The 19,451-nt window shown below is 42.2% G+C and overlaps 1 long non-coding RNA gene across 1 annotated transcript; it reads left to right on the top strand.

Annotated features, from left to right (window-relative positions):
* Positions 1–1,760: 1,760 nt before the first annotated feature.
* LOC125742420 (uncharacterized) lies at positions 1,761–14,003 on the top strand. Its single transcript, XR_007398100.1, has 3 exons — positions 1,761–2,495; positions 13,206–13,376; positions 13,807–14,003. It is a non-coding gene; the product is annotated as an uncharacterized LOC125742420 (long non-coding RNA).
* Positions 14,004–19,451: the final 5,448 nt, after the last annotated feature.

Raw genomic sequence — 19,451 nt, 5'->3', positions numbered from 1 at the left:
CTATAGGGTAGCTGTCGAATCTTCGGAAAGTGCGGACACACCCCAGCAGAAATGACAAAGAGTTGTGACATAGCACCCCACCCCCCCCCCCCCAATCCCCATTGCCTTCACCACCTTTCTTTCATTCTTGTAACTATATCTGCCAGTCAGCAGGTTGATTGGTTTAGCCCTGGATCACTGGCAATGAGCTAAACTTGAGAGCACAGGCTGCTTTTTCATGTCTGGGCCTTCGACAGAAACCGGCAGCTGCCCAAAAACAATCACACTTCAGACTTCAAAGGTGGAAAATGCGCGGAGAAAAAGGCCGTTTACATTTTTTCACGCCAGCCAAGTTCAACTCATGCGTGGAAGCAAAAGGAACTGAGACGATATAAGTGGAAAGTGGCAGTGAGTGGAGATGGCGGTGCAAGCAGGTGTGTTCGGGCAGGTCGTGACTTATCCCAGTACAATCTGACCTCAAGAGTGCCGTAGTCACCAGTCAGCCCATCTGCTGGTCCTGCCCATGTTTATGTCAAGCTGCGCTAACAGTGAACCGACATCCTCACTGCAGAAATATTGAATATCCCGATGGCTTCAAGGCCCATCTTCTGGCATCCATCTGGTTTCATCTTCGAACAACTAGTTAGGTAGCATCTTGTAAAAATAAATAGTTAAATAACAATGATTGTGAGAGCTTAATAGGTCTCATGTAGAATCGTTGCTATTGGATAAATATTCTTTTTCATGTCTAGTTGGTAGCCGTGTAAAGACAGTGCAGTACCATTTGCTGCCTACCAATGATCAACAGTTCATTCTTTTTTTACAACACCTGGCTGTGATGGAGTAATACTTGTTAGAAATGTCTTAGTTTAGGAAATGGGAGGTCACTAAATTTTGTAGCTCTTGAAACAGCATTTTGATGAGCATTATGTTTAAGCAACATTTGTTGTATTTTCGTCTTTCCAGGATTCTTCATTAGCAAAGACTTCAATGAGGCCACTTGTTTCCACCTGTTTTTGGATGTTTTATATTTTTACTGCACTACTTTGTATACACAAACGTACGAGTAGGAAATAAATATGTCCATTCGTGAATCCACAGGAATATATGTAAATTTCCTGCCAAAGTCTCTTCCGCTTGTGTAAAGCTATACGGGCAGCTAAAGGAAGTACAGTCCAGTTCCTCGTCGTTGTGTCGAGGGGGGGCTTATGCCCAGTGTGTGCTTCCTACCAAAGCAAGAAAAAAAAAAACCTCTTGGTCCATTCCAAGGCAGAAAAGCATGTACATATGGAGGCACTGGGAGAGGAGCAGCATGTTATGACCAAGCGAAAGGGAGAGAGAGACGTAGAGAGCCGACAAGGTGATAAAAGAGACAGGGCCTGTCAGCGTGTCACTGCCCCATCAGGCTGCTCCAAGCGACCCCGACGGAGGAGAGCTTCTCACAAGCTGTCACTCGGCCCTGTTCCGCCCCACTGCTAACCAGCCAATCGGTCGCTGGCTCCATGCCCGGAGTGCAGACACAGGATGTATCTGTTGCAGGCTGTTGAAAAAGGAAAAAAAAAAAAAAGAATTAAAAATGTAGCATGTTGTGTAACACCAAAAGGTGCCAGGAACAGTAATAGGACACATCAACCACTAAGCAAATGATGGCATCAACGTACTGATCAGGCTAATCATCATGTCCCTTGCTGAAGGGAGGGATCTTGTCTCTCTTCTTTTCAAGCCAGATGACGAAGAATGTCTGCTTTGAAAACATGTACTGACTAGTTTTTAAATGAGTCTGAAAATACTGCCTGCTAAGACAGTCTTAGGGGGAAAGGCAATGCTAAGCTAAATAGTGCTAAATAATGTCCACATTGTTCATTAAAAGGCATAATAGTCGTGAAGATTATTGGTCAATTTATCCAGAAATTTGTAGGAACTGCTTAGTGTGTCGTTTTAGTTATTTTATTAAGATATAGAGGATCTGAGGTGAGCAGGGAGTGACCGATCCATGAAATTCCAGTTATCGGTTACGGCATTTGGGAAGCGGAGTAGGGAGATGGCTTAGTGCGGACAGCCGGGCCTCTCGTCGGAGCCTAATGTCTCAGCAGTCTGGATATCCCGTCAACCGGAGCGGGTCACACCCCCTCCGCTACCCTCAGTGTGGGTACACCTCACCCCGGATAATATTAATCCTCACTCGGAATAACAAGAGGCTCGACGCTGCTTCCCGTACCGAAAGCTGATCCCAGCAGAAGAAGTGAAAGAGTGGCTCCACATCCTGCATCTGGGAGACTCATTTGTGTCTTTTAACAATTAGCAATGTGGCTAATGCCCCTGCATGCCTTGTGCAGCTCTTCCCCAACGGCAGAAAACACCTTGAGATTTTACGGCAAATTGCTCGGGACTGCAGCATTCGCTCACCTCTGAGGGGGGGGGGACAGGTGAACGCACCGTGACAGGGAATTTCCCCTTACATCAGCGGCCATGACTGCACCCTGGGTTGCCAGATCAATTCAGAGTTCTTCAGATAAGTAAGGACATTGTATGATTTATAAAATTATAATTACTGGCATTGCGTACACGGTGACCACCACCACGCGCCCTGTGCTTCCTGGGATAGGTTCCAGGCTCACCATCTCACCATGACCCTTTCCTGGTAGGAAATTGATGGATAGTAATCATAATTAGAATGATTATATACCACTAAAGGATATTGTGCTGTATAGACTGAAACAGGAAACATATTTGTTTTTGATCTTAATCTTTCCAGTCAGATGTGCCCATACACACTGAGCAGTCTGTATCAGATTTTTGTGGTTTACCAAGTGAAAAGTACTGTTACTTTAATGCATACATCAGATGCGGGATTACACTGTTCCGTCTACTACGAAAACAGAAACACTCTCACCTTAGATTGTAAATCTTAAACACACACACACACACACACACATCGTGTCATATTGAACTTGGGGATGGTGTGTGGCTCAGTGGGTTAGTATGCTCAGTAGGTTGCTGGGTTGAATCCCATGGTTTGCAGAGTGATGTCACCATTAGGCCCTAACCCCAGTTGGTCCAGGGAGTGACTGACCCAGCTTTCTCAAATGTACATTTCTTTGGATAAAAGCACATGTTATATAAATATAAGTTTAACCAGTTTCCTGACCACAGAACTGAGAAAACGGGCTGTGTGTGTTTGTAAAGGACACCTGTCACTACACCATACCTACGCGATCGAAAGGAATCTGACATTCAGATATTAGTGGATCATCACTGACTCTACAATAAAGCACTTTTATTTGTAAAAGCACAGGAAATAAGCGGTAGATCTGAAGGGGGAAAACCATGTCTGAATAGACACACGAGCAGCAGCCTGAGCTACGTTTGCTATGCGGTCGGTGTCCCCTGCGTTTCCGAAGAGAGACCCTGTGGATGAACACCAGCGTTTACAATGCAGTCACAGACTCTTGGGGTTTATAGAAAGACAACAATTGAATCAAAGACAAGCTCAGCCTATAATAATCACATAATATAATGTAATATCTCTCAACATTAAGGAGGGGCACCCCCCATTCACTCCAGAGCACTGAATAAGCAGACAGATGGTGAATTCAATATAAATTATGATCACAATCATGTGTAGAAACCATGGTATTATGTTCACATTCCTCATAAGCACAGGTTACTTTGTGTACTTTTTCAGTTCCATGCATGGAGGTTTTATCCGTTATAATAATTTTAAGTCCTACATTGAACTCCTTAGTCTGTTCTTACAGTGCTGACATTCATAACAGTTTGCAAACACCTATAGAAACTGCAGCCTTTTACATACTTAGAAGTTTCATAGGCACTGCTGTTAAAGCCCTTTCTTAGTGGAACATTAGATGCATTACAGATGAGTAAAAGAGGAGAGGAGTCCATTGAATTCTATGAGTAGATGTGCAAAGGGCCCGATATGGAGATACATTATAGGCACTTAAGAAATCTGGATTCTTTCGGTAAGTAAACATAATAGTGTGATAATGTAACTAGAGGCAGATTTCTGGATGAATTGTGTAGCATCAGAGACAGGGGAGCAGGCAGGCGGAAAGAGGCTGCTGAATTTCTGAGGCAATGGGCATAGCAGCAGCGGAAACAGGCCGCGGCGCTTAGAGAGCATGTTAGCAGGATCCATGCTGCGTATGACGTCTCGTGCAATGAAAGTGAAACCTCCTCCACCTAATTAACGTTCAGTGGGGCCTCACTGACAGCTTGACACTTTCACTTAAGCGACATCCCGAACTTCCATCAGAAACACCTCTAATCTCACTGAGATGGAATTCCACGCTGCTCAAGCTCTCGGGGAATCTCATCGAACCCTTTGAATGTCATTTTAATTCAGTAAAAATATTGCGCGTATAAACATTTTTATTATTGGGCTATGTTTTGCAACACTGCAAGTGTAAACTGGATATCACTCTATGGTAGGTAAAAGGCTAGTGACTAATCATATGCAGATAAGCTATTAGGATGCAGTTTTTGACTATGTTTATCTGTGTAATTAGGAACATGCAATTTCATATAAATAATATATACGAGTAGTCACTAGCCTTAGAGTGAGTGGGGCTCAATGGACTGTGTTGCTTTCCAAACCCAGGGGCTAAGGAGACCAGGCAGGACAGAGTACAACATCGCCCCCTTGTGTTCAATGACCACAACTGACTCAGAAACTGAATTTGGGGGAAAACTACAAGGCTTCGGCTGCCATAATGTTGTTTAGGTGAAGACTGAGAATTTTATAAATAATATTTTACCATAAGATAAGATAATATTCCTCCTGCCATTTTTGTCTCTTAATTGCTGGCCCAATCAGGATGTACCCCAGCCTTTCGTTTCCTGGAAGAGGCCCTGACGTCCCCCTCCCTCAAACCACGACCCTGAGGGGAGGGGTAGATTGTTTTACTGTATATACATTGTTTAATAACAAATCTGTATTTATAACATTATATAGTAAAATGTTGTGTATTGAGGGCCAGATACATATGTGATGAAAATGCATCCATTAGACTTATGTTTCACAGGGGCATGAATAAAAAGAAATATACATTAAAACATGTTTATTTTAGATACAATCATGCACCTTAAGGAGCTGCAAGGATATGTTAAGCACCAGAAGTCAATGTCTAATGCGTATCACAAAGCGAGTTAGACTAACCCATTGACTCCATGGTGATCGGACCAAGACTACAGCGCAATGGTGCCACAATGAAAGTCGCTCATCCCAGCGAGAAAATTTAAGGCTTAACGTAATGCTACTTTATTCACCTCGGCTCGTGTCCCCTTCATGTAGCCGACACTGGTTAATCCAAGAGCCAGAACAAGAGCTCCGTATGACGAGAGACGCATTCATCCCATACTGAGCTACCATTAATGTTTTTTTGTGATTCGGTTTAATCTGGCTATGCATTCACTGGGCAACTGCCTCAGAACAGAGTTCAGCGTTTCTCAGAATATTGTAATTATTGCGCTAATGTTACTTGACCTTGACCAAAGTTTCCCCATAAAATCGTGGTTTAAATACCAAAGACAGATTAATGAAGTGAGTTATGCTTCCTCAAAGAGCCGTGCTTCAAATCTATCTTCCGCGGTTAATTTGGACGTAGCAATTCGCAGCGAGGCCAAGCACAGAACTTCTGCCTTAATCCTCCTGCCTTTATTAAGCGACACTCAGCTATTAACGAGATCACAGCTACAGCGAAGAAGATAGGGCAAATTCTGCAAGTTTTAATTTCATACCAACAGACATAATTGGAGTGAAGCACTTTCTTGGCCCCAGTGACTGGCCCCTCCACCCTTCCGGGAACAAGTTGGATTCAATACTGTTCATGACTGTGGTGATTGGTCACCTGACCATTATTTACCAACGTCAAGTACCAATTTGTCCACTTCCTCTATTAGAGGAAATGCATGAATATTGTTTTTCCATGCCATTAAAAAGTGCAGCTGTTTGTTGTACATATATATTCATATGTTTCAATTTCATCATCATGTGTAATTTGTACAAATGACATTTTTAGTAGCATGCATTCCTTAGACTGTCAGGTAATAGTACATGGAACAATAAGAGTAAACAGAACATCACTAAGTAAAGAATGCAGGAATAGTAAGCAACAGAGCAAATGAATAACACAAAATAACAGATCATTCAAATGCAGTCGTCTCTATTTCGGAATCATCCAAGAGACAAAATGCATATGCAATAAATGTCACATATAAAAGTTAAATGTGGCTTTCTGGACAGGATGTTCAACAAAACCACAAGACAGAGGGATGAGAGGAAGAAATTATGAAATTATCACAAAATCGTAACAAAATGAATAAATGCTAAACTCTGAAAAACACCTGTGTCCCTGCAGACAGATGGGCAAGTGGTCTTCAGGATTTAAACAAAAATGTCCTCCTCCAAAGATAAATCCACAGCTAGAATTAGAGGCAGCTATGTTATGTTGTTGCTGTTCAGTTAGAGTACACAGCACGTCGATCGAAACCAGAAAAGCAAGACTATGCCAAGCCTAGCTGCAATATGACAGAAATTGCCATAAGTTTCACTCTAAACAAAGAATTTCAGGAAAACCACACAACCCTCACTACCTCAGAGAACATCCTGAGAAGAAGCTATTCACTACTAACAATTTACACTGAAATAAAAACACTTACTATTACAGAGGAGGTGTAGATAAAAATAAAAAAGTATTAAAATGAAACATTGTCACTGCCCAGTAACAATGCTGGATGGATGGAGGGATGGAAGTTTTCATCAATCAAATAAGAATAGAAAAAGAATATATTCAATGCATACAAATTATTTCCTGAAATACATGTTATTTATAGAGGGCCAAAAGCATTGTTGAGAACAGGCCATTTTTGTGTCCTCCAGGCCCATTTATTCTGTGTAATACCAATTGTACAAGGCAATATGCTCTATTAAACAATATGGTAACGACAGCCAATAAAAAGTCAAGAAATTAATTACCTGGCAACTGCTTATACTAAGATAATAGTGCATAGTGTTCAGTTATTCTAAATCATGTTATTTCATTTTTATCCAGTACCACTGTGCCATATCTTTCCATACATTCCCACAACTTAATCATAACTAAAATTATAATTATATAGAAGTCATTAGCAAAAACATGGCTTGAGAACTAATATGGCCGCCACAGTAGCCAATCGGACTTGTTAGCTCAAAACCTGCCACAACAAACATCATCAAAATGTTGCAGGTGTTTTAATAACTGGCACATTATGCATAGCGTCAGCAAATCTTGGTCAGTTTGCATTAAGCCGATCACTACGTGTATTTCACTGAATTGTTAATTTTCTAAAACAATAACATTGTTGTATTCTCAATTTGCATTCATTTGAAATCGTAGAGCCTGCCAACTTTCTACACATATACATACATGCACACACATACACACACACACAGTTGTGTAATCATATCTTTTTGGGGACCGCCCATTCATTTCTATGGGAAAAATGCTAACGCTAACTAAGACAACGTTAATCCCTACCCAGCCCTAATCATAACCATAAATAACTAAACGAAATACAAGAGTTCCCATAAGGTAAAAAAATGGGTATTTGCTACATTGTGGGGACATTTGGTCTCGACATGGTAAGGTATACCTGGACCACACACACACACATCCATTTTCCAAACCGCTTATCCTACTGGGTCGCGGGGGGTCCGGAGCCTATCCCGGAAGCAATGGGCACGAGGCAGGGAACAACCCAGGATGGGTTATATATAAACACTAGCACATTGATATATGCTATGTCATTAATGGCCCTTGGATTGAGACACAATGCATCATTAAAGCTAATAGGTACGGCCTCTGGCAGAGGGTAACATTACATCGATATTATTACCTGGGCGACAACACGCAGTGGTTACAGTCTGACTTTCTTGTAACACACGTACCCCTGGTGGTGGGATCAGGAAAGGTCACCTTTTTCCGTGCTAAAAGGAGCCTTTGCTGCTGCTTCAGACAAGCAGGTCAGTCTAGGGCAAAGCAGCTTCTGTCATTATACTTGCATTTGTCATTTTGAAGATAACATCCAATTAAGGAATGAAAACTGGACTCTTTTATTGAATAAATATGCTGCAAATACACGTATGTATTACGTGTATATAGTTTTATGATAGATCATTAGTGCAAACTGAAGACATGACATTGTATATTTTTGGATTAATAAGACACAAGTACCTAAGGCAATCGTTTAGTTAAGCCTAGCAATGTATTGATGTAGCTGTCATATTTCACATTTAGTTATGTGTTTTGATTACGTCGTTTTAAAATGCACTCATTTTGAGATAAGAAGCTTAAGATAAGACAAAATTTAATTAAACAATGTAGTTTCAAAATACGAGTTTTTTAAAAAAGAGGTTTTATTATCATACATTCTGTTTACTTGCAGACAAACAGGGACGTCAGCCCACGTTGACTTTAGTTTTTTAGTTGACGTTGGTTTTAATGCTTGCGTGCATAGTTTACGTCAATCTGGAGGATTACAAGCCATGTCCACCAGGCGGCAGCGCCAGTAAACCTTCTTGGTTGACTCCCTTCGTTTCTGGTATCACTTATTTGCATGAGGTTGTGGCGAGAAATGTCTTTTCGCTGCATGTCCACCGCGAGTTGCTGATTTTGTAATACTGCTGCAGCATTCTTTATATTCGATCTACTGCTCCACATCGCACTGGTATTTTGCAGTGCCACATATGACGTTACTACCTCATTTTGAATGTCGCATTATATGTTGTTAGATATCTCGTAGTAATTTTTCGTACTTAGCATTACAGCTGCGCGATAATGGAAAACAAACAAAAAAAAATAAATGAATATTGCAATATTTTAAAGCGGGGCGGCATGGTGGTGCAGTGGTTAGCACTGTTGCCTCACACCTCTGGGACCCAGGTTCGAGTCTCCGCCTGGGTCACATGTGTGCGGAGTTTGCATGTTCTCCCCATGTCGTCGTGGGGATTCCTCCGGGTACTCCGGTTTCCCCCCACGGTCCAAAAACATGCTGAGGCTAATTGGAGTCGCTAAATTGCCCATAGGTGTGCATGTGTGAGTGATTGGTGTGCGAGTGTGCCCTGCGATGGGCTGGCCCCCCATCCTGGGTTGTTCCCTGCCTCGTGCCCATTGCTCCCGGGATAGGCTCCGGACCCCCCGCGACCCAATAGGATAAGCGGTTTGGAAATTGGATGGATGGATGGATATTTTAAAGCAAAAATAAGTTAAGTCAATTTCTCACAAACATGTCCGTGAATGATTTAAACAGCAAGTTTTTCTTGAGACTGATCTCCAGGCTGGTGGTAAGGCTGTCTTTCTGGCATTGCAAGGACTCTTTGCTTCCGTTTGGGAGAGGGGCATCATCCCATTTGACTTGAAAACAGGACTTATTGTGTTTATCTGGAAAAGGAAAGGTGATTGCCTGGATTGCAGTAACTACTGGGGGATATAGCTGCTCTCAGTGGCGGGTAAGGTCCTTAATTGCTAGGGTCGTCTTTAGTAGAACCCATGATGACTTGCTCTCCTACCAGTGACCGGAACAATCTGGTTTTACGCTTATATTAGGGTTTGGTGTGTATTGTTTTATAGACCAAAATTTCAACATTTCTACGCTTCAGTGTATCGTAAACAATGCTTTTCTATTTCAATTTCTTTCAGATACTTATAAAGTAATAAATAAATAACATGCATTGCTGTTTTTCAATAAGTTACCAAACAGATGCAAAATTTAATGATTAATTTCCACCTGGCACTAATCATGTCTTCCTTTACAATACTAAGTCTTCAAAGGCTCCCCAACGAAACCCATGCATTCCCACACAAGAGACTCCAATCTCAAAATGTATAAGAAATTTACAAACGACAGGAGGCCATTCGGCCCATCATATTATATTTGTAGAACTTTCTAATTTTTATATTACGACACAAAAAATTTTGAGAAATTTCAATCGACGCAGGTAGTTTTCCCTCAAAAAAGGATATCAGGACTGTGTCAGCATTATACATTAAATTATGACGTATCTGAGTAGCCCAGAATGTCCTGAAAAAAACATAAAGCACATGTGGCTAATTCATGTACATACTCATGTACTCATTTTAGGCAATAAGACTAAAACTGTCAAAAGTTCAAAGGGTTAAAAAAAATCACATGCTACTTACTGTATGTTACCCTAACTGTACTGTATATAAATTGCTCAGTCACAAATGGTGACAGAGTGGGAGTGGTGGCCTGAGGCCATCAGAATTGTAGACCAGCAGAGGAAACAGCCTGGTGGTCAGCAACAGGTCCCCACCAAGCCGCAGAAGAGGAAGGGCTGAGGCCAGGGGGACCCCCACCCCCCGAGCCTGCTGGTCACCCAGCGGTCGTCAGCGGCCTGGCTCTGCCAGTGGTTCCCAGCTGCTCAGCATGTCCACTGTCCTTGGAGAGGGATCACTAGTGGCTGCTGCCAGTCCTTGCCGACTATGTGGAGGATTTGGTGGAGGACTGGTTGTGGTGGTCACAGGGGTGGTCAATCTCTGGGAGGGGGGCAGTGTAGCACCGGCTAGACTATTCCATGTAGTGGTGTCCAGTAAGTGCAATGAGCATGATGGCAAAATGTAACTGGCCCTGCTATACCTCCCTTAGGTCATAAGGGGAAATGACAGGGGAGAAATAACAATGCACTGGTAATACGTATCATGAGTGAAGCACATTCACCTGAGATATACAAGAATGGTGATCAGTGTGCTGTTTATTTTACAGTGATTTGAACACAAAGGTTTTGGGAAAGGAACGAGTGTGGTGCCATAGAAATGAACAAAAGAAAACCAGACAACACTTCCCGAAAGTGATGCCTAAATGCAAACTGAAACGAAAAGAAAACGAGAACCTAAATATAACGATAGAAATGGCACTCGTCCATAACCTAGCGTGTTTACGCAAAAAAAAAACCTTCTATGTGCCGTGTACTTTCGCCTATCTTTTTCCCCGAATTATTGCTGTATACAAATGATAAAGATCAAGATAAGATTAACGGCAAAAAAACACCAACACAAAACTGAGTACATTAACCTTCACACAATTACACGAAAAACCACAGCAATCAGCTCTCTTTTCTAAGTCTCTTCGGTCCGCATGTTGGATTCCTCTTAAGCTGATGGTCTTCGTGCTCATTGGCCGGCGCAGGAGACAGACCGTTTGACAGACGGGAGACACAGCTATTGGGACGGTGGACACTGTTCTGGGTCTTCTTCATGGCGGGAGACAGGGCAGGCAGATAATGAGGAGACTATACAGTGCGATGGAACGCCGACACCAACGAGGACATAACATACCCCTTGTGTGTGTTATTGTTAATTCTTATTGTGTTCCCGATTGTCGTGGGTACCCTTGCCTTTGTCATATTTGAACCCTGTCTGATCCTCACGTGTCTTTAGCCGTTGTATAAATTACCCACCGTCTGTGTGCCTTACTGTCCCATATCAGACCTCCTTGTATTTCGGTGTCATATGTGCTTCAGTAATTGTTTGCTGCCTGATGTTAGTCCTTTTTTAAGGGCTTAATAAAAGGGTATTGTTTTTCTGTGCAAGCAAGCCTCCTCATCTTTTGCTGCCGTCGCAATGCCTTGGTCCGCCACACACTACAATATATTTTTTATTGAAATAGCACTAGGCTTCTCATATAGACCATTGATCCTGAAATAACTCTTTAAAACAGCTGTTTACCACAAGAGGGTTGGGGTAGCAATACAAATCAGCGGAACTGGCCTGCATTCCTGTAATTGTGTTTCAAGCTAGCCTCAGGTCAGACCATTTTAAGTGGATACCTCGTTATCTGGTATTAATTTAAGCTGTCTGCGATATAGGGACTTATTCTCTGTTTTTTACTGATAACTAGAGGTTGAACTCCAAAGAGAGGAACTGTGATAAGTGATAAATAGGACAAAATATCAAGGTATATTTCGTATATTTTAGGAAACCCTATATTAATTTCAAGATTCAAGAGTTTATTTGTGCAATAACAATCCTACTCTACATGTCCTTCTGCTAAACACAAATGAACACAGCACAGATCAAAAGTACAGATTCCATAAGGTGATACTGCAAGTTAAGGTGCATGTACACTAACACATATACAATTATAATCATGTCACAATAAATATGTAGACACAGTGCAAAGTAAGAGGTGTTTGGTGAGGAGAACCTTTGAAGTAAAGCGAGAGGAGTCAGCTGACGTGGTTTGGGCACCTGGATGAAACTCAAGTTAGCTGTTCTGGGAATGTACCTCCGGGCATTGACCTCAAGAAAGGCCCAGGACATGCTTTGGGGGATTATATCTCCTAGCTAGCCTGGGATCCCCTGGAGGGAGGTCAAGCCTTTGGCCACTGAGAGAGAGGTGTGGTCTGACCTGCTAGGCATACTTGTCACTGAGCTCCTCGACAGGAGAAGGGGTTTGCAGATGGACGGATGGCTAGTCAGGTGGCTGATCCTAGTACCAGAAGGTCACTGGTTCAAATCCTGTGGTCAGTAGAGCAATTTTACCATTTCATCCTTGACCTCCTTTGCTCCAGGAAAGCTGTCTGACTCTGCTTCCTTACTTGTGTGCTGTTTTGTCTAAAAGTGTCAGCTAAATAAATACATGTAAATCAGACAGAAAAAAAAGTCTCACCGGAATGGGTCGGCTTCTCTGTGACGGTACATGCATTCTTTTCTCTAGGTGACTGGTGAGACAGAGGCTTTTTAATGAAGTAAAATCCCAACTACACAAGAGAGATTTGGTCTGCAGTACCCAGAGTGAATTAAGATTTATCTTCTAGAAATGTAGCTACTAATTAAGCAGAGTTACAATGGCATATAATTTTACTGAGCGCATATCCTTTTGACCCTGGCTAATTCTGTGAACCCTCCAAGCTAGCTAGCTTATTGTTTGTCATGCATATTCCAGACAAGATTCACAATTCTGATGTGTTATTTTTCACTGGTAGTCCGGCTCCATTATAATTCTGTTCTGGGGAAGGTAGGTAGAAAGTGTTTGGTTGAGTAGACGTTGGTCTCCCCATAACCACCTCTTGACTTGTTGTAACTCAATGACAACCTGACATCACTGCCATATCTTTACCATGCACATATAGTTCATGTTGAATTACATTTTTTTTTGTTTTATTGTATAAATGATCACAAAGGATTCTTCTTCTTTCCTTTATGTTATAGAAATGTCAACACATCTGTACCTCTGCCATGTGTTAATAGTGCACCATAAATCTCCAGCGCAAACTGGAGAAAGCCAGCGGAAAAGGGGGAACGTTATCAAGGTCATTATTTTAAAGCTGAAGACATCTTTCAACACATCCATGCAGCAGGACATGAAGCAAATGGCATCAGGTGAGCTTTGGCCTGACAGGCACAATATGCATTATGCATGTGACTATTTTCTGGTATCTGAATATAACACCATACAAGCATGTCGACATCTCATAAGGAAATAATGGAAGCCCTGCTCTGTGAGGGAGGGGGGGCAGTGTTGCCATTTAATAGCACCACACCTTACAGGGTGGCAGCACTCAGCTTTAGAAGAAAGTCAATTGGCAGGAATGTTATCTAAAGACTTTTTGGGGCAGCATCAACACCCACACAAGGAATGAATGTAATGACCTTTAACATACATATATGTAATGATCTTTCTTACAAGCTGTTACACGACAGCTGTCCTCTTCCATGTGGAAAGAGAGGAATGCAAACTGAAGTGTTTCTTGTAAGGGGATATGTGTATATCGGTCTATGTCTCTGTGTTTTGGTTTTGGTCTCCGTTTAGGTATGAACATATCAATGGAGGCTGATGGCATACAAAAAATTGTGGGAATAAGAAAACAATAAATTTTACAAGATTACAATGCTGAATTTCTCCAAAGAAGAGTACAACAATGTACTCCCAGACTGCCCGTTACCCACTGCTCCCATCTAATCCCTGCTCCTCCCACACCCCAACCTCTACGATTTCTAGAATTACTGAATGGATCAACTGAAAAAGTAAAAGTCAATAAATGTGTTTTTACCCCAATGATCCGAGTTCTGGTTGTGACACATAACTGTAAAACTATACCTTTTCATTAATTGCACATTCTGTTAGACAATTCCAGTTCAGGAATAAAGGGCCGACAGCAAAAGTAGTGTGATTAAACAAAAGAAATGCAGTTCAAGCAACACTTAAGATATAACAAATTCCTGCATTGGTCCAGTGTGTCAGTCTTGGCCGGTATTTAAACAAAAAGCGTCATTCTGCTGATCTGCTAAGACACACTTTTCAGGTTTCACCACCAGCCATCCCCCCCTTGCTTTGGGTCTGAGTGCAGTTTTGAGGTGATCTGTATCAGGTCAATTGGGTAGGGGAATTTGGCTCAATCATTACCTTTACCTGGAGTGTGCAAAGGATGAAAACGATCTGTCAAACACTTTATGAGTTATTACACTAATGCTGGGTTCTCCAGTTCCAGACCTTGAGGCCAGTCTGTGATAACGCTTGCAAATTTCCCAGCTCTTTTTTCAGTTTCTCACTTTTAATTTACTTTTTTTCAGTTCCTCACTTTAATTTTGGGTTGGTCTGTGTCGTAATTTAATGATTTTCAGCTTGTCACCCATAACGTGCCTCTGCAAAGTTTGAAAAAGATCTGTTAAATACTTTTTGAGTTATCATCTTAAGGGGATCAAGTGTATAAAACCAGCCTTCCCTTTGCTATTACTATGCAGTGCTGCTGCACTTTTGGAGTTATCTCTCTCAAAATGTAATCAATTTCAGTTTGTTTCCCATACAATGGTTCTGCAAAATTTGAAAAACATTTGTCAAACACTTTTTGAGTTAGTGTCTGTGGCAGCTGTGATGGTGGTGGCAGACCAGTCCCAAAAGCATCTGTATCTCCATCTAGGGAATACAAATAGAGGAGGTATCTGCTTTTCCTGACTAATACTGCACTGCAAACAATGGCATCATCTTATCAGGGTTGGACTGGCCATCTGGCATTTTCCCAGTGAGCTAATAGGGTTGTGCACTGGCAAAATTGAGATCTACCCTCACCGCACCCTCCCCCCCCCCCCCTTGACGGGCAAAATTCATCACTGGGCATCCATGGTGGGCCTGTATGGGCAAAAGCCAAGGGCTGATTTTTAATGTCAGTCCAACGCTGCATCTTACTATTGTGGGAACCATTTCTCAAGCCTTCACTGGGTATTGGTAAAGGTGTCAGCTGTCAGAAAGATCTCAGTGCTTCTATCCATGAACCTCAGCACAGAACCTGACACATCTGACCACAATGAACGCCTGTACTGGTATTTTTGAGTTAAGATCATACCAAAGAAACAGTTTAATGGAGATGTTATTCATACTGACCTCGTTTTTCATAATCTGATTATTTTTTTCTATTCCCATAGAAAAAACTGTGTGGCTCTGGATAATCTTGGTGTCACACACCTTACTATTATTATTCATTCTGATGTGTCTTCTGATGCACACTTTATCACACGTATCAAAATACGGAACTGGGAGACAATGGGAAGTGCTGAGCTCAGCACCTGAATCCAGCAGCAGGCAGTGACCTGGCCCCATACTGAAAGTCCTAGGGAGGACTATACTAAACCTTACTGCTTTACCAGATACACAGTCTTATAAATAGATAAAACCTTTTGTTTAAACGATGACCTAAAATTGTTTAAATCAAGAGGGTATAGCTTCCTCCTAAAGACATTAAGAGAGTGAGAGGTGTTTGTCTCGGAGGGTTAGGGTTAGGACTTGTGGTCGGAAGGTCGTTGGTTCAAATCCTGGGGCTGGCAGACTGATGCCACTGTCGGACCTCTCAGCAAGGCCCTTAACCCCCTCCCTGCAGGGGTGCTGCATGCTGGCTTGTTTTAAATACTTTTTAACTAAAGCGATTTAGTTACCTTTCCTCCTTGATAGAAATCATTTTAGGAAAAATAACCCAGTATTAGATGGTGCCAAACTTTAGTGCAATTAACTTGAATCATAGAAATAGCCAACAACACTTCATTATAACATTTAGCAGCAGGTAGCTACAATTTTCACTCTATGCCTAGGAATATCATTATCAAACTTTTAAACCGATAATAAAATACACAAAAACTAAATATAAATATAACGTATCTTTAAAATAAGACTAATAAAAACAAATAAAATCACACTGATTAGAACTAAACTGAATTTCAAATAATGAATGCAAATAATATGTATAAAGATAAGAACTAAATTTCAAAAGTAAAACTATAATAAAACAGGCATTTGTACACCATGGTGGACAGGCATCCCATTAAGAGCGCTCTCTCCTTAGTGCCATACACAGCCTGGGAAGAGCCGTGGGCTTCCATCCAGCCCTGTACTGGATGCACAGCAAGTAGACGCATGGATAGGTATCATAAAATCCCTGAATAAACAAACAAGGAATGGAAGCTATGATAAGCTGAGAATATTTCTAAACTTCTTAAGAAATCTTAAGCGTTTCAGCTTCTGGATTTGATTGAGTAACTCAAGGAAAAAAAACAGAGAATAAGCAGACATACCTCTTGTTCTGGCTTTTACCAGCTCGTTACACACATTCACTTTACATTATTGCTGCTGAGATACTCCAGGCTTAGGGCGGACTTGCTCTGACTCACTACCTAAGTAAGCTTCTTATTCTTATGGACCGCGATGAGCAGCCTTGCTGCCAGATCCGGGCCCTGGGTAAAGCAGAGGCACATTAACATGGTCACAGGGCTCTGGGCTTCAGCCGAGTTAAGCCTGTGCCTCGCTGGGGAGAACTCAGGAGCAAAGGCCTCCCATTCGACTAGAATGGACCCAAGATATTGAATTTAGAATTTGGTGATCAGTGGTCATTGTTGACACACCACAGTACACAGTGCACAACAACGAAATGTGTTCTCTGCATTTGACCCATATGTGACGTTGTGACATAGCAGGGGGCAGCTAATTCAGCGCCCGGGGAGCAGTGCTTGGGGGTGGTTTCAGTTACAAAGATTCCCTAAGCATTGTTTTATTGGTTATTAAAACTAATGGCTGTTTCTGTACAAAATTGCCTGCTATATGCTTAAAACAATTGAGACGGTGACATTATCAAAAGAATCATGAAACTTTGTTTTCGTATTTATTTTTTGTATATTTTGATGGATTGTTAAACTGCACACTTTTCAAAAACAGCTGATTGTTCCAACAATAAATTATTCACAAGCAAATACGATGCAGAGATTACAGTAAGACAGTAAATGATTTAAAGCCTTAATTTCTGGAAATACCTTCCATTTCGACTACTTGGATTTTTGGGGAAAATGCAGAGGGGTTGCCATAGAAATGCTCCCACTGCAATAGTGACTCCTGTCTCTGGGCTAACTCTCAGCTGCAAGATGGCCCTCCCTCGGAATAAGATAACAAAAAAAAAAAAAAACAAATGCCATCATTTAGTTTGCCTTTATTTTCCACACTCATGCATCCACCCCTATACCTGCTAATGGTTTAATCCTGCTAAGGATTGTCTGGTGGAAGGACAGTAAGCTGATGTGAACCCAGGGGGGGATGCCAGTCCATCGCAGATTTTCTACATTTATTGTTAAAATACTATCAGTCACAAACCTACAGTGTATTATTGTGGAACATTGTTGGGCGTTCACACCTACAGACATCTGGGCTCTCAGACAAGAGTCATGATTCAGCATTAATCATAACAAATGTGTACTTGATGAATGATTGTTTCCTTAGATACCATGTCTGCTGTAGAGTTTTGCCAGGAAATACACCGTGTGTATTAATCAACTTGGCTTCAAGAATACATCAATAGCACAAATTGAAATTAAATTAATTAGTAGAGAAGTGATCCGCCCATGCCGCCCATTGACAGGGGCGGCATGGTGGTGCAGTGGTTAGCACTGTTGCCTCACACCTCTGGGACCCGTGTTCGAGTCTCCGCCTGGGTCACATGTGTGTGGAGTTTGCATGTTCTCCCCATGTTGTCGTGGGGTTTCCTCCGGGTACTCTAGTTTCCCCCCACAGTCCAAAAACATCCATCCATCCATCCATTTTCCAAACCGCTTATCCTATTGGGTCGCGGGGGGTCCGGAGCCTATCCCGGAATCAATGGGCACGAGGCAGGGAACAACCCAGGATGGGGGGCCAGCCCATCGCAGGGCACACTCACACACCATTCACTCACACATGCACACCTACGGGCAATTTAGCAACGCCAATTAGCCTCAGCATGTTTTTGGACTGTGGGGGGAAACCGGAGTACCCGGAGGAAACCCCACGACGACACGGGGAGAACATGCAAACTCCGCACACATGTGACCCAGGCGGAGACTCGAACCCGGGTCCCAGAGGTGTGAGGCGACAGTGCTAACCACTGCACCACCATGCCGCCCGTCCAAAAACATGCTGAGGCTAATTGGCGTTGCTAAATTGCCCATAGGTGTGCATGTGTGAGTGAATGGTGTGTGAGTGTGCCCTGCGATGGGCTGGCCCCCCATCCTGGGTTGTTCCTTGCCTCGTGCCCATTGATTCCGGGATAGGCTCCGGACCCCCCGCGACCCAATAGGATAAACGGTTTGGAAAATGGATGGATGATCCATTGATTCACTGTGACCAAACTCAATGTCTGGGACTCCAGAAAAGGCATTGAATTTCAGTTTCTAATTCTGAGGTTGTAGGTGACAGATAAATTCTTTTTAAAAGTGCCTCTAGTTTAAAGTCAATGATGATGTGCGTATGTTTTTAAAATAACCAATTTTACATGTCAACAAGCACCTAAGTAGATAAATTACAACGCAGACATTATTTGTAATTGTTTCATTTCAAATGGCAACGGGTAATTTAAAGTTGTTGTTTTTTTAACTATTCATAATTACGGTTTTGTCTCTGTGAATATTTTACATTTAAATGCAGTTTCAGGAAGTAAAGACAGACACAAACATTTAATAACCGTCTCACTAATTACGGGTGATTGTTTCTTTGGAGCGTCGTAGAAAGCCTGTGATCCTTTGCGGGTAGGAAAGAATATGCAAGATGATGAACTGGTGCCCTCTAGCGGTGCTAAAACTGAAGCTTCGCTAGCTAAGTAAAATGATGCAGTAGGGCGCACTGCACGCGCGCCAGTCCTCTGGTGCGCTGTGTCACTCGATTCAGTCGTACAAACAGATCAATAAGCTTCCCGAGCTCATCGACCGGAGGAATCAGGTCTTCTGTTTCGTAGGCTAATTTTATTTGCTTAATGGATAAATTGGGGTACTGATGCTGAATAATGGAATAATTAGTCAAGGTGCAGATAACTAAGTACCCCCCTCTGGACCCCAAGGACTGTTGTGTACCAGGCTTAATCCCATGATAGAAGTGCACTGGATTAGGGTCACACAGTGGAAATACGGGGCTGTGTGCTGCTCCTGTCAGGCTGTTACCCTAAGGCAGTGGTT

Source organism: Brienomyrus brachyistius, chromosome 5, assembly GCF_023856365.1.
Source record: "Brienomyrus brachyistius isolate T26 chromosome 5, BBRACH_0.4, whole genome shotgun sequence".
Taxonomy (NCBI): domain Eukaryota; kingdom Metazoa; phylum Chordata; class Actinopteri; order Osteoglossiformes; family Mormyridae; genus Brienomyrus; species Brienomyrus brachyistius.
This window is presented reverse-complemented; position numbering and strand designations above follow the sequence as displayed.